We start from the raw sequence: 22,609 nt of genomic DNA on the forward strand, positions 1-22,609 counted from the left end.
TGGCTCTGAGACCAGGCTGAGAGGAAAGGAGAGGTGAATAGAGGAATCAGAGAGGAATCAGAGAAATACGGAGAGTAAGTTTCGTATGGCTCTGAGACCAGGCTGAGAGGAAAGGAGAGGTGAGTAGAGGAATCCGGGAGGAATCAGAGAGGAATCAGAGAAATACGGAGAGTAAGTTTCGTATGGCTCTGAGACCAGGCTGAGAGGAAAGGAGAGGTGAGTAGAGGAATCAGGGAGGAATCAGAGAAATACGGAGAGTAAGTTTCGTATGGCTCTGAGACCAGGCTGAGAGGAAAGAAGAGGTGAGTAGAGGAATCAGAGAAATACGGAGAGTAAGTTTCGTATGGCTCTGAGACCAGGCTGAGAGGAAAGGAGAGGTGAGTAGAGGAATCAAAGAGGAATCAGAGAAATACGGAGAGTAAGTTTAGTATGGCTCTGAGACCAGGCTGAGAGGAAAGGAGAGGTGAGTAGAGGAATCAGAGAAATACGGAGAGTAAGTTTCGTATGGCTCTGAGACTAGGCTGAGAGGAAAGGAGAGGTGAGTAGAGGAATCAGAGAGGAATCAGAGAAATACGGAGAGTAAGTTTCGTATGGCTCTGAGACCAGGCTGAGAGGAAAGGAGAGGTGAGTAGAGGAATCAGGGAGGAATCGGAGAGGAATCAGAGAAATACGGAGAGTAAGTTTCGTATGGCTCTGAGACCAGGCTGAGAGGAAAGGAGAGGTGAGTAGAGGAATCAGGGAGGAATCAGAGAAATACGGAGAGTAAGTTTCGTATGGCTATGAGACAAGGCTGAGAGGAAAGGAGAGGTGAGTAGAGGAATCAGAGAAATACGGAGAGTAAGTTTCGTATGGCTCTGAGACCAGGCTGAGAGGAAAGGAGAGGTGAGTAGAGGAATCAGAGAGGAATCAGAGAAATACGGAGAGTAAGTTTTGTATGGCTCTGAGACCAGGCTGAGAGGAAAGGAGAGGTGAGTAGAGGAATCAGGGAGGATTCAGAGAAATACGGAGAGTAAGTTTCGTATGGCTCTGAGACGAGGCTGAGAGGAAAGGAGAGGTGAGTAGAGGAATCAGGGAGGAATCAGAGAAATACGGAGAGTAAGTTTCGTATGGCTCTGAGACCAGGCTGAGAGGAAAGGAGAGGTGAGTAGAGGAATCAGAGAAATACGGAGAGTAAGTTTCGTATGGCTCTGAGACCAGGCTGAGAGGAAAGGAGAGGTGAGTAGAGGAATCAGAGAGGAATCAGAGAAATACGGAGAGTAAGTTTCGTATGGCTCTGAGACCAGGCTGAGAGGAAAGGAGAGGTGAGTAGAGGAATCAGAGAGGAATCAGAGAAATACGGAGAGTAAGTTTCGTATGGCTCTGAGACAAGGCTGAGAGGAAAGGAGAGGTGAGTAGAGGAATCAGAGAAATACGGACAGTAAGTTTCGTATGGCTCTGAGACCAGGCTGAGAGGAAAGGAGAGGTGAGTAGAGGAATCAGAGAGGAATCAGAGAAATACGGAGAGTAAGTTTTGTATGGCTCTGAGACCAGGCTGAGAGGAAAGGAGAGGTGAGTAGAGGAATCAGGGAGGAATCAGAGAAATACGGAGAGTAAGTTTCGTATGGCTCTGAGACGAGGCTGAGAGGAAAGGAGAGGTGAGTAGAGGAATCAGGGAGGAATCAGAGAAATACGGAGAGTAAGTTTCGTATGGCTCTGAGACCAGGCTGAGAGGAAAGGAGAGGTGAGTAGAGGAATCAGGGAGGAATCAGAGAAATATGGAGAGTAAGTTTCGTATGGCTCTGAGACCAGGCTGAGAGGAAAGGAGAGGTGAGTAGAGGAATCAGAGAAATACGGAGAGTAAGTTTCGTATGGCTCTGAGACCAGGCTGAGAGGAAAGGAGAGGTGAGTAGAGGAATCAGAGAGGAATCAGAGAAATACGGAGAGTAAGTTTCGTATGGCTCTGAGACCAGGCTGAGAGGAAAGGAGAGGTGAGTAGAGGAATCAGAGAAATACGGAGAGTAAGTTTCGTATGGCTCTGAGACCAGGCTGAGAGGAAAGGAGAGGTGAGTAGAGGAATCAGAGAGGAATCAGAGAAATACGGAGAGTACGTTTCGTATGGCTCTGAGACCAGGCTGAGAGGAAAGGAGAGGTGAGTAGAGGAATCAGGGAGGAATCAGAGAGGAATCAGAGAAATACGGAGAGTAAGTTTCGTATGGCTCTGAGACCAGGCTGAGAGGAAAGGAGAGGTGAGTAGAGGAATCAGGGAGGAATCAGAGAAATACGGAGAGTAAGTTTCGTATGGCTCTGAGACGAGGCTGAGAGGAAAGGAGAGGTGAGTAGAGGAATCAGAGAAATACGGAGAGCAAGTTTCGTATGGCTCTGAGACCAGGCTGAGAGGAAAGGAGAGGTGAGTAGAGGATTCAGAGAGGAATCAGAGAAATACGGAGAGTAAGTTTCGTGTGGCTCTGAGACCAGGCTGAGAGGAAAGGAGAGGTGAGTAGGGGAATCAGGGAGGAATCAGAGAAATACGGAGAGTAAGTTTCGTATGGCTCTGAGACCAGGCTGAGAGGAAAGGAGAGGTGAGTAGAGGAATCAGGGAGGAATCAGAGAAATACGGAGAGTAAGTTTCGTATGGCTCTGAGACGAGGCTGAGAGGAAAGGAGAGGTGAGTAGAGGAATCAGGGAGGAATCAGAGAAATACGGAGAGTAAGTTTCGTATGGCTCTGAGACCAGGCTGAGAGGAAAGGAGAGGTGAGTAGAGGAATCAGAGAAATACGGAGAGTAAGTTTCGTATGGCTCTGAGACCAGGCTGAGAGGAAAGGAGAGGTGAGTAGAGGAATCAGAGAGGAATCAGAGAAATACGGAGAGTAAGTTTCGTTTTGCTCTGAGACCAGGCTGAGAGGAAAGGAGAGGTGAGTAGAGGAATCAGGGAGGAATCAGAGAAATACAGAGAGTAAGTTTCGTATGGCTCTGAGACCAGGCTGAGAGGAAAGGAGAGGTGAGTAGAGGAATCAGAAAGGAATCAGAGAAATACGGAGAGTAAGTTTCGTATGGCTCTGAGACCAGGCTGAGAGGAAAGGAGAGGTGAGTAGAGGTATTAGAGAGGAATCAGAGAAATACGGAGAGTAAGTTTCGTATGGCTCTGAGACCAGGCTGAGAGGAAAGGAGAGGTGAGTAGAGGAATCAGGGAGGAATCAGAGAAATACGGAGAGTAAGTTTCGTATGGCTCTGAGACGAGGCTGAGAGGAAAGGAGAGGTGAGTAGAGGAATCAGGGAGGAATCAGAGAAATACGGAGAGTAAGTTTCGTTTGGCTCTGAGACCAGGCTGAGAGGAAAGGAGAGGTGAGTAGAGGAATCAGAGAAAAACGGAGAGTAAGTTTCGTATGGCTCTGAGACCAGGCTGAGAGGAAAGGAGAGGTGAGTAGAGGAATCAGAGAGGAATCAGAGAAATACGGAGAGTAAGTTTCGTTTTGCTCTGAGACCAGGCTGAGAGGAAAGGAGAGGTGAGTAGAGGAATCAGGGAGGAATCAGAGAAATACAGAGAGTAAGTTTCGTATGGCTCTGAGACCAGGCTGAGAGGAAAGGAGAGGTGAGTAGAGGAATCAGAAAGGAATCAGAGAAATACGGAGAGTAAGTTTCGTATGGCTCTGAGACCAGGCTGAGAGGAAAGGAGAGGTGAGTAGAGGAATCAGAGAGGAATCAGAGAAATACGGAGAGTAAGTTTCGTATGGCTCTGAGACCAGGCTGAGAGGAAAGGAGAGGTGAGTAGAGGAATCAGGGAGGAATCAGAGAAATACGGAGAGTAAGTTTCGTATGGCTCTGAGAGCAGGCTGAGAGGAAAGGAGAGGTGAGTAGAGGAATCAGGGAGGAATCAGAGAAATACGGAGAGTAAGTTTCGTTTGGCTCTGAGACCAGGCTGAGAGGAAAGGAGAGGTGAGTAGAGGAATCAGGGAGGAATCAGAGAAATACGGAGAGTAAGTTTCGTTTGGCTCTGAGACCAGGCTGAGAGGAAAGGAGAGGTGAGTAGAGGAATCAGGGAGGAATCAGAGAAATACGGAGAGTAAGTTTCGTATGGCTCTGAGACCAGGCTGAGAGGAAAGGAGAGGTGAGTAGAGGAATCAGGGAGGAATCAGAGAAATACGGAGAGTAAGTTTCGTTTGGCTCTGAGACCAGGCTGAGAGGAAAGGAGAGGTGAGTAGAGGAATCAGAGAGGAATCAGAGAAATACGGAGAGTAAGTTTCGTATGGCTCTGAGACCAGGCTGAGAGGAAAGGAGAGGTGAGTAGAGGAATCAGAGAAATACGGAGAGTAAGTTTCGTTTGGCTCTGAGACCAGGCTGAGAGGAAAGGAGAGGTGAGTAGAGGAATCAGGGAGGAATCAGAGAAATACGGAGAGTAAGTTTCATATGGCTCTGAGACCAGGCTGAGAGGAAAGGAGAGGTGAGTAGAGGAATCAGGGAGGAATCAGAGAAATACGGAGAGTAAGTTTCGTATGGCTCTGAGACCAGGCTGAGAGGAAAGGAGAGGTGAGTAGAGGAACAAGGGGGGAATCAGAGAAATACGGAGAGTAAGTTTCGTATGGCTCTGAGACCAGGCTGAGAGGAAAGGAGAGGTGAGTAGAGGAATCAGGGAGGAATCAGAGAAATACGGAGAGTAAGTTTCGTATGGCTCTGAGACCAGGCTGAGAGGAAAGGAGAGGTGAGTAGAGGAATCAGAGAAATACGGAGAGTAAGTTTCGTATGGCTCTGAGACCAGGCTGAGAGGAAAGGAGAGGTGAGTAGAGGAATCAGGGAGGAATCAGAGAAATACGGAGAGTAAGTTTCGTATGGCTCTGAGACGAGGCTGAGAGGAAAGGAGAGGTGAGTAGAGGAATCAGAGAAATACGGAGAGCAAGTTTCGTATGGCTCTGAGACCAGGCTGAGAGGAAAGGAGAGGTGAGTAGAGGAATCAGAGAGGAATTAGAGAAATACGGAGAGTAAGTTTCGTTTGGCTCTGAGACCAGGCTGAGAGGAAAGGAGAGGTGAGTAGATAAATCAGGGAGGAATCAGAGAAATACAGAGAGTAAGTTTCGTATGGCTCTGAGACCAGGCTGAGAGGAAAGGAGAGGTGAGTAGAGGAATCAGAAAGGAATCAGAGAAATACGGAGAGTAAGTTTCGTATGGCTCTGAGACCAGGCTGAGAGGAAAGGAGAGGTGAGTAGAGGAATCAGAGAAATACGGAGAGTAAGTTTCGTATGGCTCTGAGACCAGGCTGAGAGGAAAGGAGAGGTGAGTAGAGGAATCAGGGAGGAATCAGAGAAATACGGAGAGTAAGTTTCGTATGGCTCTGAGACGAGGCTGAGAGGAAAGGAGAGGTGAGTAGAGGAATCAGGGAGGAATCAGAGAAATACGGAGAGTAAGTTTCGTTTGGCTCTGAGACAGGCTGAGAGGAAAGGAGAGGTGAGTAGAGGAATCAGGGAGGAATCAGAGAAATACGGAGAGTAAGTTTCGTATGGCTCTGAGACCAGGCTGAGAGGAAAGGAGAGGTGAGTAGAGGAATCAGGGAGGAATCAGAGAAATACGGAGAGTAAGTTTCGTTTGGCTCTGAGACCAGGCTGAGAGGAAAGGAGAGGTGAGTAGAGGAATCAGGGAGGAATCAGAGAAATACGGAGAGTAAGTTTCGTATGGCTCTGAGACCAGGCTGAGAGGAAAGGAGAGGTGAGTAGAGGAATCAGGGAGGAATCAGAGAAATACGGAGAGTACGTTTCGTATGGCTCTGAGACCAGGCTGAGAGGAAAGGAGAGGTGAGTAGAGGAATCAGGGAGGAATCAGAGAAATACGGAGAGTAAGTTTCGTTTGGCTCTGAGACCAGGCTGAGAGGAAAGGAGAGGTGAGTAGAGGAATCAGAGAGGAATCAGAGAAATACGGAGAGTAAGTTTCGTATGGCTCTGTGACCAGGCTGAGAGGAAAGGAGAGGTGAGTAGAGGAATCAGAGAAATACGGAGAGTAAGTTTCGTTTGGCTCTGAGACCAGGCTGAGAGGAAAGGAGAGGTGAGTAGAGGAATCAGGGAGGAATCAGAGAAATACGGAGAGTAAGTTTCGTATGGCTCTGAGACCAGGCTGAGAGGAAAGGAGAGGTGAGTAGAGGAATCAGGGAGGAATCAGAGAAATACGGAGAGTAAGTTTCGTTTGGCTCTGAGACCAGGCTGAGAGGAAAGGAGAGGTGAGTAGAGGAATCAGAGAGGAATCAGAGAAATACGGAGAGTAAGTTTCGTATGGCTCTGAGACCAGGCTGAGAGGAAAGGAGAGGTGAGTAGAGGAATCAGAGAAATACGGAGAGTAAGTTTCGTATGGCTCTGAGACCAGGCTGAGAGGACAGGAGAGGTGAGTAGAGGAATCAGAGAGGAAGCAGAGAAATACGGAGAGTAAGTTTCGTATGGCTCTGAGACCAGGCTGAGAGGAAAGGAGAGGTGAGTAGAGGAATCAGAGAAATACGGAGAGTAAGTTTCGTATGGCTCTGAGACCAGGCCGAGAGGAAAGGAGAGGTGAGTAGAGGAATCAGGGAGGAATCAGAGAAATACGGAGAGTAAGTTTCGTATGGCTCTGAGACCAGGCTGAGAGGAAAGGAGAGGTGAGTAGAGGAATCAGGGAGGAATCAGAGAAATACAGAGAGTAAGTTTCGTATGGCTCTGAGACCAGGCTGAGAGGAAAGGAGAGGTGAGTAGAGGAATCAGGGAAGAATCAGAGAAATACGGAGAGTAAGTTTCGTATGGCTCTGAAACCAGGCTGAGAGGAAAGGAGAGGTGAGTAGAGGAATCAGGGAGGAATCAGAGAATGAAACAATTTACAATGCTTCTGATATGATAGAGGGAGAGTTTTGTTTAATAGGATCCCCATTAGCTACTGCACATGTAACAGCTACTCTTCCTGGTTTCCACATGAAACATACAAATACATGACAAAGTACAGAGCAGTTATATACAAATAACAACATAACATTAAATAAAATACTAATAAAATAATTATGTATAGGAAAGACACCAAGAGACAACAAAAATACTATTTACACACTATTTATATATACGTATTTGTGAGAGAAAAGAGGAGAGAAGGAGAGAGGCAAGATAAGAACAATAATTAAGGTTTAGGACAAAGAGAGAGAGAGTTAGACAATTCCCTTTTTGGTTCCAGGTTTAATCCTTTTGGGTTCCACGTAGAACCCTCTACATGGAACCGAAAAGGGTTCTCCTACGGGGACAGCCAAATAACCTTTTTAGGTTCTAGGTAGCACCTTGTAGATGCAAAATGACTGCCAAACTGGTGTGGAAAAGAGACATCGCAGAGCTAGGCAGTGAAACACAAAATAGTTTATTTTTAAAAATGGCATCAATCACAATTGGGTCACGTAAGTGATGATTTCCATTGGGCTTGAGATTATTGGAGCAAATAGGCTGGGACCATGCTGCGGTAAGCCCCACAATATTGAGGTTACCGCCCAGAACATAAGCATGACAGATGGATGAAGCTATCTACAGTAAGTCTACTCAATCATACTGTACTAACCATACTGTAACAGCTTACCAGCCCTCCATACCCCTCTTTCTGTCTCACATGTCCTCACATCTTACGTGGGGGGAGTGAATGGGACTACTATATTTACCTTACTGTTAGTCTATACAACCATATGGCTCCACAAATAAAATGTATTTTTATTATTTCCACCCAAACAAAAACCTGAACGCTCTCACTCTGTCTCCTTACATCTTACGCGGGGGAAGGGAATGGGACCACTGACTAACCTACTGCAACATCCTCTTGTCACCGAGCTCACGAGGTTCTAATGAAAGGCTAAGATTTGGCCTGGCTGCGTGCCAGAGACAGAGACACAGTAATCTCAATGACTCTGAGGTCATGAAGCATTATAATGCTTCATATCATTACTGAGGAGCAGTAGCCTAATTACAGCGTTATCACATTACACAATGCCTACAGATACAATACCATATTGATAGAAATATATATATTCAACATACTTATCAAATAAGTATTGCTATATATAGCTCAAATATAGCATAACAGTGCTTCCACATGACTTATGTGTAATACACCCTGGTGTGCTTTACTCAGGCGCTGCGTACCTGAGAGAGATACAAAGGCACAGTGGTATAGAGCCCCCTGTGGAGCTATACCACTGCAATGGAACTATAAACATTTCATTTATCCGTGGAAGACTTTCATGCAGTGTGTGTGTGTGTGTGTGTGTGTGTGTGTGTGTGTGTGTGTGTGTGTGTGTGTGTGTGTGTGTGTTATTGTGTGTGTGTGTGTTATTGTGTGTTATTGTGTGTGTGTGTTATTGTGTGTGTTATTGTGTGTGTGTGTGTGTGTGTTATTGTGTGTGTGTGTGTTATTGTGTGTGTGTGTGTGTGTGTTATTGTGTGTTATTGTGTGTGGGGGGGGGGGGGTGTTATTATGTGTGTGTGTGTGTGTGTGTGTGTATGTTATTGTGTGTGTGTGTGTGTGTGTGTGTGTTATTGTGTGTGTGTGTGTGTGTTATTGTGTGTGTGTGTGTTATTGTGTGTTATTGTGTGTGTGTGTGTGTGTGTGTTATTGTGTGTGTGTGTGTTATTGTGTGTGTGTGTGTTATTGTGTGTGTGTGTGTGTGTTATTGTGTGTGTGTGTGTGTGTGGGGGGGGTGTTATTGTGTGTGTGTGTGTGTGTATGTTATTGTGTGTGTGTGTGTGTGTGTGTGTGTGTGTGTGTGTGTGTGTGTGTGTGTGTGTGTGTGTGTGTGTGTGTCTTCACAGACAGCAGGGAGCTGTCCGTGAAGACAGATGCTAAATGCACTCAATCAACGCAGCTCAATCAACCTACGTACTGGATTTGTGTTAAAAAGCAAGTGTAACCAACTTTGTAACGTTGTGCGAGAGATGGTGATGAAGACAGAGAGAGAGAGAGAGAGATGGTGTTAGAGAGAGATGGTGATGAAGACAGAGAGAGAGAGATGGTGTTGAAGACAGAGAGAGAGAGATGTGATGAAGACAGAGAGAGAGAGAGAGATGGTGTTGAAGACAGAGAGAGATGGTGATGAAGACAGAGAGAGAGAGATGGTGATGAAGACAGAGAGAGAGTGAGATGGTGATGAATACAGAGAGAGAGAGATGGTGTTGAAGACAGAGAGAGATGGTGATGAATACAGAGAGAGAGAGATGGTGTTGAAGACAGAGAGAGATGGTGATGAATACAGAGAGAGAGAGATGGTGTTGAAGACAGAGAGAGATGGTGATGAAGACAGAGAGAGAGAGATGGTGATGAAGACAGAGAGAGAGAGAGATGGTGATGAATACAGAGAGAGAGAGATGGTGATGAAGACATACAAAATAAAAACCATCCAACCCAAAAAGGCCTGTGGTGTTGATGGTATCCTCAATGAAATGATCAAATATACAGACAACAAATTCCAATTGGCTATACTAAAACTCTTTAACATCATACTTAGCTCTGGCATCTTCCCCAATATTTGGAACCAAGGACTGATCACCCCAATCCACAAAAGTGGAGACAAATTTGACCCCAATAACTACCGTGGAATATGTGTCAACAGTAACCTTGGGAAAATCCTCTGCATTATTATTAACAGCAGACTCGTACATTTCCTCAATGAAAACAATGTACTGAGCAAATGTCAAATTGGCTTTTTACCAAATTACCGTACAACAGACCATGTATTCACCCTGCACACCCTAATTGACAACCAAACAAACCAAAACAAAGGCAAAGTCTTCTCATGCTTTGTTGATTTCAAAAAAGCCTTCGACTCAATCTGGCATGAGGGTCTGCTATACAAACTGATGGAAAGTGGTGTTGGGGGTAAAACATACAACATTATAAAATCCATGTATACAAACAACAAGTGTGCGGTTAAAATTGGCAAAAAACACACACCTTTCTTCACACATGGTCGTGGGGTTAGACAGGGATGCAGCTTAAGCCCCACCCTCTTCAACATATATATCAACGAATTGGCGCGGCCACTAGAAAAGTCTGCAGCACCCGGCCTCCCCCTGCTAGAATCCGAAGTCAAATGTCTGCTGTTTGCCGATGATCTGGTGCTTCTGTCACCAACCAAGGAGGGCCTACAGCAGCACCTAGATCTTATGCACAGATTCTGTCAGACCTGGGCCCTGACAGTAAATCTCAGTAAGACCAAAATAATGGTGTTCCAAAAAAGGTCCAGTCACCAGGACCACAAATACAAATTCCATCTAGACATTGTTGCCCTAGAGCACACAAAAAACTATACATACCTTGGCCTAAACATCAGCGCCACAGGTAACTTCCACAAAGCTGTGAACGATCTGAGAGACAAGGCAAGAAGGGCATTCTATGCCATCAAAAGAAACATAAATTTCAACATACCAATTAGGATTTGGCTAAAAATACTTGAATCAGTCATAGAGCCCATTGCCCTTTATGGTTGTGAGGTCTGGGGTCCGCTCACCAACCAAGACTTCACAAAATGGGACAAACACCAAATTGAGACTCTGCACGCAGAATTCTGCAAAAATATCCTCCGTGTACAACGTAGAACACCAAATAATGCATGCAGAGCAGAATTAGGCCAATACCCACTAATTATCAAAATCCAGAAAAGAGCCGTTAAATTCTACAACCACCTAAAAGGAAGTGATTCACAAACCTTCCATAACAAAGCCATCACCTACAGAGAGATGAACCTGGAGAAGAGTCCCCTAAGCAAGCTGGTCCTGGGGCTCTGTTCACAAACACAAACACACCCTACAGAGCCCCAGGACAACAGCACAATTAGACCCAACCAAATCATGAGAAAACAAAAAGATAATTACTTGACACATTGGAAAGAATTAACAAAAAAACAGGCCAAATGCTATTTGGCCCTAAACAGAGAGTACACAGCAGCAGAATACCTGACCACTGTGACTGACCCAAAATTAAGGAAAGCTTTGACTATGTACAGACTCAGTGAGCATAGCCTTGCTATTGAGAAAGGCCGCCGTAGGCAGACATGGCTCTCAAGAGAAGACAGGCTATGTCCTCACTGCCCACAAAATGAGGTGGAAACTGAGCTGCACTTCCTAACCTCCTGCCCAATGTATGACCATATTAGAGAGACATATTTCCCTCAGATTACACAGATCCACAAAGAATTTGAAAACAAATCCAAATTTGAAAAACTCCCATATCTACTGGGTGAAATTCCACAGTGTGCCATCACAGCAGCAAGATTTGTGACCTGTTGCCACGAGAAAAGGGCAACCAGTGAAGAACACACACCATTGTAAATACAACCCATATTTATGCTTATTTATTTTATCTTGTGTCCTTTAACCATTTGTACATTGTTAAAACACTGTATATATATATATAATATGACATTTGTAATGTCTTTACTGTTTTGAAACCTCTGTATGTGTAATGTTTACTGTTAATTTTTGTTGTTTTTCACTTTATATATTCACTTTGTATGTTGTCTACCTCACTTGCTTTGGCAATGTTAACACGTTTCCCATGCCAATAAAGCCCTTGAATTGAATTGAATTGAATTGAGAGAGAGAGATGGTGTTGAAGTCAGAGAGAAAGAGAGATGGTGATGAAGACAGAGAGAGAGAGATGGTGATGAAGACAGAGAGAGAGATGGTGATGAAGACAGAGAGAGAGAGAGATGGTGATGAAGACAGAGAGAGAGAGAGATGGTGTTGAAGACAGAGAGAGAGAGATGGTGTTGAAGACAGAGAGAGAGAGAGATGGTGTTGAAGACAGAGAGCGAGAGAGAGATGGTGTTGAAGACAGAGAGAGAGAGATGGTGATGAAGACAGAGAGAGAGAGATGGTGATGAAGACAGAGAGAGAGAGAGATGGTGATGAAGACAAAGAGAGAGAGAGATGGTGATGAAGACAAAGAGAGAGAGATGGTGTTGAAGACAGAGAGAGAGAGATGGTGATGAAGACAGAGAGAGAGAGATGGTGATGAAGACAGAGAGAGATGGTGATGAAGACAGAGAGAGATGGTGATCAAGACAGAGAGAGAGAGATGGTGATGAAGACAGAGAGAGAGAGATGGTGTTGAAGACAGAGAGAGATGGTGATGAAGACAGAGAGAGAGATGGTGATGAAGACAGAGAGAGATAGATGGTGATGAAGACAGAGAGAGAGATGGTGATGAAGACAGAGAGAGAGAGAGAGATGGTGATGAAGACAGAGAGAGAGAGAGAGATGGTGTTGAAGACAGAGAGAGATGGTGTTGAAGTCGGAGAGAGATGGTGACGAAGACAGAGAGAGAGAGAGAGATGGCGTTGAAGACAGAGAGAGAGACAGCACAATTAGACCCAACCAAATCATGAGAAAACAAAAAGATAATTACTTGACACATTGGAAAGAATTAACAAAAAAACAGAGCAAACTAGAATGCTATTTGGCCCTAAACAGAGAGTACACAGCGGCAGAATACCTGACCACTGTGACTGACCCAAAATTAAGGAAAGCTTTGACTATGTACAGACTCAGTGAGCATAGCCTTGCTATTGAGAAAGGCCGCCGTAGGCAGACATGGCTCTCAAGAGAAGACAGGCTATGTGCTCACTGCCCACAAAATGAGGTGGAAACTGAGCTGCACTTCCTAACCTCCTGCCCAATGTATGACCATATTAGAGAGACATATTTCCCTCAGATTACACAGATCCACAAAGAATTCGAAAACAAATCCAAATTTGAAAAACTCCCATATCTACTGGGTGAAATTCCACAGTGTGCCATCACAGCAGCAAGATTTGTGACCTGTTGCCACGAGAAAAGGGCAACCAGTGAAGAACACACACCATTGTAAATACAACCCATATTTATGCTTATTTATTTTATCTTGTGTCCTTTAACCATTTGTACATTGTTAAAACACTGTATATATATATATAATATGACATTTGTAATGTCTTTACTGTTTTGAAACCTCTGTATGTGTAATGTTTACTGTTAATTTTTGTTGTTTTTCACTTTATATTTTCACTTTGTATGTTGTCTACCTCACTTGCTTTGGCAATGTTAACACATGTTTCCCATGCCAATAAAGCCCTTGAATTGAATTGAATTGAATTGAGATGGTGTTGAAGACTGCGAGAGATGGTGATGAAGACAGAGAGAGAGAGATGGTGATGGAGAGAGAGAGAGAGAGATGGTGATGAAGAGAGAGAGAGAGAGAGAGAGAGAGAGAGATGAAGACAGAGAGAGCGAGAGAGAGAGAGAGAGAGATGGTGATGAAGACAGAGAGAGAGAGAGAGAGATGGTGATGAAGACAGAGAGAGAGAGAGATGGTGATGAAGACAGAGAGAGAGAGAGAGAGAGAGATGGTGATGAAGACAGAGAGAGAGAGAGAGAGAGAGATGGTGATGAAGACAGAGAGAGAGAGATGGTGATGAAGACAGAGAGAGAGATGGTGATGAAGACAAAGAGAGAGAGAGATGGTTATGAAGACAGAGAGAGAGAGAGATGGTGATGAAGACAGAGAGAGAGAGAGAGAGAGAGAGAGAGAGAGATGGTGATGAAGACAGAGAGAGAGAGAGAGATGGTGATGAAGACAGAGAGAGATGGTGATGAAGACAGAGAGAGAGAGATGGTGATAAAGAGAGAGAGAGAGATGGTGATGAAGACAGAGAGAGAGAGATGGTGTTGAAGACAGAGAGAGAGAGATGGTGTTGAAGACAGAGAGAGAGAGATGGTGATGAAGACAGAGAGAGAGATGGTGTTGAAGACAGAGAGGGAGAGAGATGGTGTTGAAGACAGAGAGAGAGATAGAGATGGTGATGAAGACAGAGAGAGAGAGAGAGATGGTGATGAAGACAGAGAGAGAGAGATGGTGATGAAGACAGAGAGAGAGATGGTGTTAGAGAGAGCGAGATGGTGTTAGAAAGAGAGAGAGAGATGGTGATGAAGACAGAGAGAGAGAGAGAGAGATGGTGATGACGACAGAGAGAGAGAGATGGTGATGAATACAGAGAGATAGAGATGGTGATGAAGACAGAGAGAGAGATAGAGATGGTGATGAAGACAGAGAGAGAGAGAGAGATGGTGATGAAGACAGAGAGAGAGAGATGGTGATGAAGACAGAGAGAGAGAGATGGTGTTAGAGAGAGAGAGAGAGAGATGGCATTAGAAAGAGAGAGAGAGATGGTGATGAAGACAGAGAGAGAGAGAGATGGTGTTAGAGAGAGAGAGAGAGAGATGGTGATGAAGACAGAGAGAGAGAGAGAGATAGTGTTGAAGACAGAGAGAGAGAGATGGTGATGAAGACAGAGAGAGAGAGATGTGTTAGAAAGAGAGAGAGAGAGATGGTGATGAAGACAGAGATAGAGAGATGGTGTTAGAGAGAGAGAGAGATGGTGTTAGAAAGAGAGAGAGAGAGGGTGATGAAGACAGAGAGAGAGAGAGAGAGAGAGATGGTGTTGAAGACAGAGAGAGAGAGATGGTGATGAAGACAGAGAGAGAGAGATGGTGTTAGAGAGAGAGAGATGGTGTTGAAGACAGAGCGAGAGAGATGGTGATGAAGACAGAGAGAGATGGTGTTAGAGAGAGAGAGATGTGACATAAGGAACAATACATATGAATGGCAGCAGATACAGTTGAAGTCAGAAGTTTACACACACTTAGGTTGAAGTCATTAAAACTCAATTTTCAACCACTTTTTCAACAAATTCTTGTTAAGCAACTATAGTTTTGGCAAGTCGGTTAGGACATCTAATTTGTCATTGACACAAGTCATTTTTCCAACAATTGGTTACAGACAGATTATTTCATTATAATTCACTGTATCACAATTCCAGTGGGTCATAAGTTTACATACACTAAGGTGACTGTGCTTGGAAAATTCCAGAAAATGATGTCATGGCTTTAGAAGCTTCTGATAGGCTAATTGACAACATTTGAGTCAATTGGAGGTGTACTGTGGATGCATTTCATGGCCTACCTTCAAACTCAGTGACTCTTTGCTTGACATCATGGGAAAATCAAAATAAATCCCCCAAGACCTCAGAAAACAAATGGACCTCCACAAGTCTGGTTCATCCTTGGGAGCTATTTCCAAATGCCTGAAGGTACAACGTTCATCTGTACAAACAATAGTATGCAAGTATAAACACCACGGGACCAAGCAGCCGTCATACCGCTCAGGAAGGAGACGCGTTCTGTCTCCTAGAGATGAACGTACTTTGGTTCAAAAAGTGCAAATCAATCACAGAACAACAACAAAGGACCTTGTGAAGATGCTGGAGGAAAATGGTACAAAAATATCTATATCCACAGTAAAAAGAGTCCTATATCGACATAACCTGAAAGGCCGCTCAGCAAGGAAGAAACCACTGCTCCAAAACCGCCATTAAAAAAGCCAGACTACGGTTTGTAACTGCACATGGGGACAAAGATCATACTTTTTGGAGAAATGTCCTCTGGTCTGATGAAACAAAAATATAACTGTTTGGCCATAATGACCATTGTTATGTTTGGAGAAAAAAGGGGTAGGCTTACAAGCCGAAGAACACGATCCCAACCGTGAAGCACGGGGGTGGCAGCATCATGTTGTGGGGGTGCTTTGCTGAAGGGGGGACTGGTGACCTTCACAAAATAGATGGCATCATGAGGAAATAAAATGATGTGGATATATTGAAGCAACATCTCAAGACATCAGTCAGGAAGTTAAAGCTTGGTCGCAAATGGGTCTTCCAAATGGACAATGACCCCAAGCATACTTCCAAAGTTGTGTCAAAATGGCTTAAGGACAACAGAGTCAAGGTATTGGAGTGGCCATCACAAAGCCCTGACCTCAATCATACAGAAAATCTGTGTGCAGAACTGAAAAAGTGTGTGCGAGCAAGGAGGCCTACAAACCTGACTCAGTTACACCAGCTCTGTCAGGAGGAATGGGCCAAAATTCACCCAATGCTACCAAATACTAATTGAGTGTATGTAAACCTCTGAGCCACTGGGAATGTGATGAAAGAAATACAAGCTAAAATAAATACCTCTCAGCCCCTGTTAAGACTCCTGCGCCAGGTCCGTTCCTCCAGCTGTATGTCTGGTAGGGGTCAGAGGTGAACGGCTACAGGTTAGAGGTCAATGTGGCTGGTAACATCCGGTGGAAGGGATCAGGTGCATGGGCAGTTGCTTTGGCCTAGATTCAATCAGATCGAGAGTTAACCTACGTTGGCCGACATCCGCATAGTGGATGTTTTGGTGTAGGAAGTGGAACTGACAAATTGGTGAGCGGCTGCTCGTGTGTCACAAACCACTCCCTTACTATCCATACAGGATTAAAGTTCAAACGGCGATAGAAAGTTTAAGTTTTCATGTTCATTTGGATGGAGGAATTATAGCCTCAGTCTAATTGAGGTGTAGACAATAGAATAATACGCATTTGAGTGTCTGAACTTGTAACGCAGCTGCATGAACTTCTAAAGCGGTCGCATGGCATTTGTCAAAAATCGGCGATATAGTAACGCAAGGAGCAGCTTGTGGATTTGACAGCTCTTATGCAGTTCCACCTCTGACACGTCAAAACAACCACTATGTGTCGGCTGTAGCACGGATCTGATAGGATCCTTCGACTTTAATCTCCCACTGGGAGAGATGGCGTGCATCCGAAATCGCACCCTATTCCTTACATAAGTGCACTATTTCTGTAGTAATATAGAGAATAGGGTGCGATTTCACACATAGCCATGGCCAGAGAAGAGGCCATCAAAATGTAAAAAGAAATGATACATTCAGGCTAAGATGTGCTGGTGCCACAGAGATAAACTACTTCCATTTCAATGGCTGCCACTTCATCCCGGAGTTTACATGTTTAATGACCCGCAGAAGAGGTGCTCAGTCCACAGAATATAAACTAGGTGCATTAAAAAAAAGAGTTCTACCACATACTAACATTTATTGCAGATATAGCCTTGGTCTGAGCAACGGCGCATCGGCAATAAACGTCATGTATTGAATGTGCATGAAAGTTGTCATCGTGGACTTCTTTATTCCCCCTAAGAAATAACACAGATGACAAAATTCAATCATCATTGGACACCATGATGTGACCTGACCCTGGGGAGTAGCACTCAGTTTATGGAGGTCACGTGGAGTCTTCTGGCAACCAGTATACTGAGTGACACAAGGGTCAATAACATGATAATATGGTCATTATCCAAAGCGGCTTAAAGTTCTGTTTTGTATGGAGTGTATGTACTGTAGCGCATGTCGAAATCATTCTTCAACTCTGGTTTTGCAAGAGCCAACCAGCTGAGAAGCTCCAACCAATGTGGAGCCATCAGAAATGTGTCAAAACGCTTGCTATTGAACAGCTCAAACAGGAATACTAAACATGACAGCATGACCTTCAGCATCTGCTACCGGTCAATGCCAGAGAAAGGAGGCTCTCCGCTGGCAAGAAACAAAGAGAGAGGCCGTTCTCTTTGTTTGAGAACCTTTTAGCCGCGGTGCTGTGGTCTTATCCAGGCCTGTAGTGATTGGTTTGGAGGGGGGGGGGGGGGGTGTCAGTCCTTCCCAGGGTACAAATAGTAAACTTGATTGATGGCTCGATCCGTCCGACCCCCCCCTCTGGGTTGCTCGTCATTGCAGACTTCACAGCAGGGGAAACGGAGAGAGAGAATCTGAGGTGGAAAATATCTCTCCCTCCCCTATTGTTGAAATTGTTGAAATTCAAGGCAGAGTGAAGTCTGCCTCATCAATACACGGGAGCTCAAAGATTAACATCTGCCAAAATGGAGAAAATGAATCTTTCACTCAAAACTGTATTTTCAGTCTGATTCAATCGTATTGCATACAGAACATAATGGGTTCCCACAATGCTTTTCTTCTTTAAAGAAGCATACAAAATGGTGGCAAAGCCAAATCCAAACACAATATGCACCACATACAATCTAAAAGGTAAATATCAGGTAAACCCCTCACAGGTAGATCCCCCAGTTTTACATATCTGACACAATATCTGCATGCATTCTAAACAAAGACACTGCATCATAGCCTACATTTCTACGGTAGGTTTACATGAATATGTCACAATGGGACTGTCCACGTTCAAACCTGTCCAATAAACAAGATAAGACAAAAAAGTGGCCTATTCCCCTGTTGTTTGTGTCACAAAGACCACATGATTAAGTTGGCACTTTACAACTTTACAGTACCAATACTCTGGGCTTTTGGTACAGATCTTAGTGTGTCAAAGGTTGTGGGTTTCGAGTCCAGCAAGGGACTAATCCCCCATATTGTTGCATTTGCACAATGCTTAGCAAGCACAACATTAAAAACCCAATTAAATAGTTAGTAACACAATAACAACACACATTTAGAACACACACCACAAGCCCTTATAATAGTGATTATCATAGCACTTTTCTCAAGAACAACTCAAACCACTTCACACTGTATAGTTGAATTAACTCTCATCCACCACTAATGTGTAGCAGTTTCACACCACACGGTTCACAGTAACAGACTCCATGTCTGAAAATAATATCTAGCTGTCGATTATCATAAACCACAACCTGCTGGCCATTGAAAAATGTCCAATCTGGCAACTGAATAGAGAAACTCCCATCTCTTAGACAGTTAATCATTTAATTTCCTCTCCAGGCACCTGAAATATATTAGTTTCCAGGGTGTGCTGACACTGATATTTTCTGCACATATTGGCAACTAAAATCAACATGTTGCCAGTTCAGAGACACGTTGCCAGTTCTTCTCTATCCAAACAGCCCTTCCTGATTGTGCTCAGTGGTTGTAAAGAATATCTTGAACATTATAGACCTACAGCTATTCCTGAGAATTTGCACTTTCCAACACAAATCAGTGATTCTGGCCTATGGTCCACGTATAGCTTTGGGAATTTTCTTGGGAATAATTTATCTTGGGGAATTTCCCTATTGTGAAAAATGACCAATATTTCTAGCCACAATTAGCTGTGGGATGGTGGGAGCCGGCTGCACAAACACTAGTAAAGGTTACACTGGCATACAGTAGGTTGCGCAGTAATGACATCTGGCCCGTGGTTAACCAGCTTGCCAGTAGATTTGGCTAGCCTAGCACACTTCTTTATTTCTCCTTCAGCAGGTCGGCTCCTCCCATCCTCTCCTCCCAGGGGATGCATCCAGCCTGTCTCTGATCTGATGAGGGTGTGAGGGAGGTCTGTGACGCCTCTGGCGGTGGGAACCCAGGGGTGAACTCTCTGGTAAGGTCCTCGTTGTCCCTGGTTCTGTCTCAGTTACGGTCTCTGTCCCTTCGCTTCTTCTCTCTCGTTCCTCTCTTTCTCCTCCCTCTTTCGTTATTTTCTTCCATCTCTCTGCTTATGTCTCCTCTCTCTCGCTCCCTCCCTCCCTCCCCCCATCTCTCTGTGTGGTTTCACAATGGCATCGTCCCAAACTCTGTGTTGGAAAAGCTAGTTAACCTCGCCATGCTAAACTCTCTTCTTTACAAGGCCTATCAAAAAGAGGCTGTCCACTTTATACTCTAGACCACTGGTTCCCAACTAGGACCACTGGGGTACTTGGCCTATCTACATGGAGCACTTGAGAAGACTTATGAGACCATAGGACTACTGGTCAAATGGACATGAGGGGGTACTTCAGGGGTACTCCGGGCAGAGAAAAGGGTTGGAAACCACTGCTCAAGACTAGAATAATGAATAGATAGACCAGGCTTAGGGCACTCAAGACAATCTCACACAATAGACCTCATGTCAAGGTGACTAAAGCAGCTCCGCTTCCTAAGGCAAAGTGATTGGGACATTTCCATGTGTTTGTTTGTTTAACAAGCTCTACTGTATGGCTCTCTACTGTAAGCTCTACGGTAAGCTCTACTGTAAGACTTTGAGAGCATTAAGCACCCGTGTGAAACATGCCTAGCTGAAGTGGATATACTTCAGTGCAGTGGAACATTGCACAACTTTGGAGTCTTTGGAGTAGAACTATAATATTAGTGACCACTGTGCAGGAACGTTTGTACTTTTATCCACAATGGCTTCCATCATTCTGATGCTGCTTATATTTTTACCCTGTTTCTTTGCCTCGTATGCATCAAATGAGCACATTGGCAGATCACAAGGCATAAAGTACATTTGAAATGGACAAATATCCTGTATGTCACAACAACAACAACCTCTTCTATTTTTTGTCTCGGAGAATGTAGGCAGAGAGACAGAACCAGTGCTAACATTGTCCTTCATCTCTCTTATCGCCTGTATCTCTGATGTCATGCCCAGGCCAGGCTATTGGGGTTACAGACAGCCACACCTCTGATTGGCCCCTGAGAGGTTATGTGGGTGGGACCTGTATGCATAATGGAGAACATGACAGCTGTGCAGGTGTTCTGATCACTGATCTATGCTCCAGCAGCTGTCTGCCAAACGATCCCTTTCTCTCTCTCTCTTTTCTCTCTCTTTTGTTTCCCTCTCACTTTCTCTCTCTCTCTCTCTCTCTCTCTCTCACTAACTCGCACTCTCACTCTCTCTTATTTCTTCCACACACACAACATTATTTTGAGGACCATTATATATTGAGGACGCTCTTTAAATGCCACAAATAAAATGTAAGCCATTGCTATAATGCCTCTTACACATTAATGGTGGCCTGCGGTATTAGAGAGTTGTCTCTCCCATTTGGCCCCTCCAGAGAAAGTACATTTCCCTCCGAGTCTCCTGTATGAGGGAAACCCTAAGACAAGCCCAGAGACCCTTCGGTTAGAAGAAGCCGTTTGGGGGGGGGGGGGGGGGGGTTGGGGACACGAGTCATACATGGGTCATAGAATGAAAAGCTTGGATCTAAATCATTCAAAAGATCACAAGAAGAAGCTACTGTAAGCTTAGTGAGGGTGATGTGTATGAGCATTTTCAGAGGCAGATGTAGAGGTAGTCATGGTGATCATCATTGATTAGCTTATAGATGGAAGATCAGAAATAATAGCTTAGAAAATGCATAACGTGTCCATACAAAAGTAATTTTAAAGAAATGTATTATACCCGCTGGTGTTTATAAGGAAAGCAGGACCCTGCTATGTAATTTTCCTGGTATTACACATGAAAGTAGACTACTCCTTGTACAAAAAATGCATAACATGTCCATACAAAACCCCTGTTAAAGTCCTTATTATGCCCTGTCTATGCAAAGCAGAACCTGTCTATGTAATGTTCCTGTTGGAGCACCTGAAAGTACTTATACTTGGGCTGAAATATTTGCTTGGTTGGTTGGCCAAGAAAGGCTTACAGAGCAAGATGCATCAATTCCATCCCCTGTGTCCAGGCGCCGCAGATGCACCAGTCTGCATGCAAGCTATTACCCAATTTTGTTCAGACAGGGTTAAATAACCACAAATCCTATATCAAACAAATGAAAAAGTAGACAATTCACAGACAATTAATATGTTCAATCTTACCTGAAAGAAGTTTTTACAAATTCCGCAGGAATGTTAGAGCGGTACGTTGCGCTTTTGTGCAGGTGTTTCAAACGTAGCCTACCCCGGTGCTCCAATCGTATCGTCTGACTGTCAGCGATGAGTCGAATGGGTGAAACGGCAAAAACAAAAAGAACCGGTAAGTGAGCAAAAAAAGATTCAACGCGCTACACCTTCAGCATATAGGTCAATTGTCTGCTCCACGACTAATATTCAGCATCTGCCTCATGTCCAATTTGGAGATATCTGATCTAAATCGTGATAGACGCTTGGCGCAGGTGCTCACTCCCTGTACGCCGGTGGCGAGGCTGCGGGTGAGGAGCTGAACCGGTTTGAACAAAGAGGAGAGCACTGACAGACAGACGGTTCCATCATTCAACGGAAAATAAATGGGGGAGGCGAGGATTGGAGGAACGGATTGATTTTACATGACCATAATCCGATTCCATACATAAACCTAAAAGGTTGATCCCTTGTCTCTGAATACAATTAAAATTGGCACATCATGAGATTATAACTAGACTGGAGATCTCTACTGAGTTTTTAACAGTGGTGGAAAAAGTATCCAATCGTCATACTTGAGTAAAAGTACAGATACCTAATAGAAAGTTACTCAAGTAAAAGTGGAAGTCACCCAGTAAAATACTACTTGAGTAACAGTCTAAAAGTATTCGGTTTTAAATCCAGGCCGGAGGCAGTAGGGATGACCAGTGTCTTCTTGATAAGTGATTGAATTTTACCGTTTCCTGTCCTGCTAAGCATTCAAAATGGAACAAATACGTTGGGTTGTCAGGGAGAATGTGTGGAGTAAAAAGTTCCAAATGTTCTTTAGGAATGTAGTGAAGAAAAAGTAAAAGTTGTCCAAAATATAAAGTAAAGTACAGATACCCAACAAACTACTTCAAAGTATTGTTACTTATTGGTCTACTCCCCGCCACAGGGATGTACTTCGACCTGGATAGCATGCACATTTTGACTGATCATCATTCGTTAAGTACTTTACACCACCGAAAATAGTCCTAGGTCTACATAAAAGTAAATGCACCTGCAGTAATTCATGTATCATTCATTTGGTTTGTGTAGCCTATGTATTCTTAACGGCAACTAAAAAGCATCTTATTTCTCATATTCAGGCTTAAAATAGTTCATAAAACACGTAACACATATTTCTACCTCACTGATAAGTGTTA

The 22,609-nt window shown here is 44.2% G+C and overlaps 1 protein-coding gene across 6 annotated transcripts in view; it reads right to left on the bottom strand.

Annotated features, from left to right (window-relative positions):
- The window catches only part of LOC110509197 (neurocan core protein), a 115,007-nt gene extending 93,188 nt beyond the window's left edge, over nucleotides 1-21,819 (bottom strand). For 2 of the 6 annotated variants that reach the window (XR_016492974.1, XM_036966524.2), the window contains exons 1-2: nucleotides 21,402-21,769; nucleotides 15,995-16,047 (exon numbers count right to left, since the gene is read on the bottom strand). The gene's annotated coding sequence lies outside the window, so the exon portion shown is untranslated. Of the gene's footprint in view, nucleotides 1-15,994; nucleotides 16,144-21,401 lie in introns of all 6 variants that reach the window. The other 4 variants (XR_016492973.1, XM_036966523.2, XR_005040219.2 and 1 more) reach the window with 3 other exon arrangements.
- Nucleotides 21,820-22,609: the final 790 nt, after the last annotated feature.

The sequence above is a fragment of the Oncorhynchus mykiss genome, chromosome 28 (assembly GCF_057628025.1).
Source record: "Oncorhynchus mykiss isolate SJ-2025 chromosome 28, ASM5762802v1, whole genome shotgun sequence".
Taxonomy (NCBI): Eukaryota; Metazoa; Chordata; class Actinopteri; order Salmoniformes; family Salmonidae; genus Oncorhynchus; species Oncorhynchus mykiss.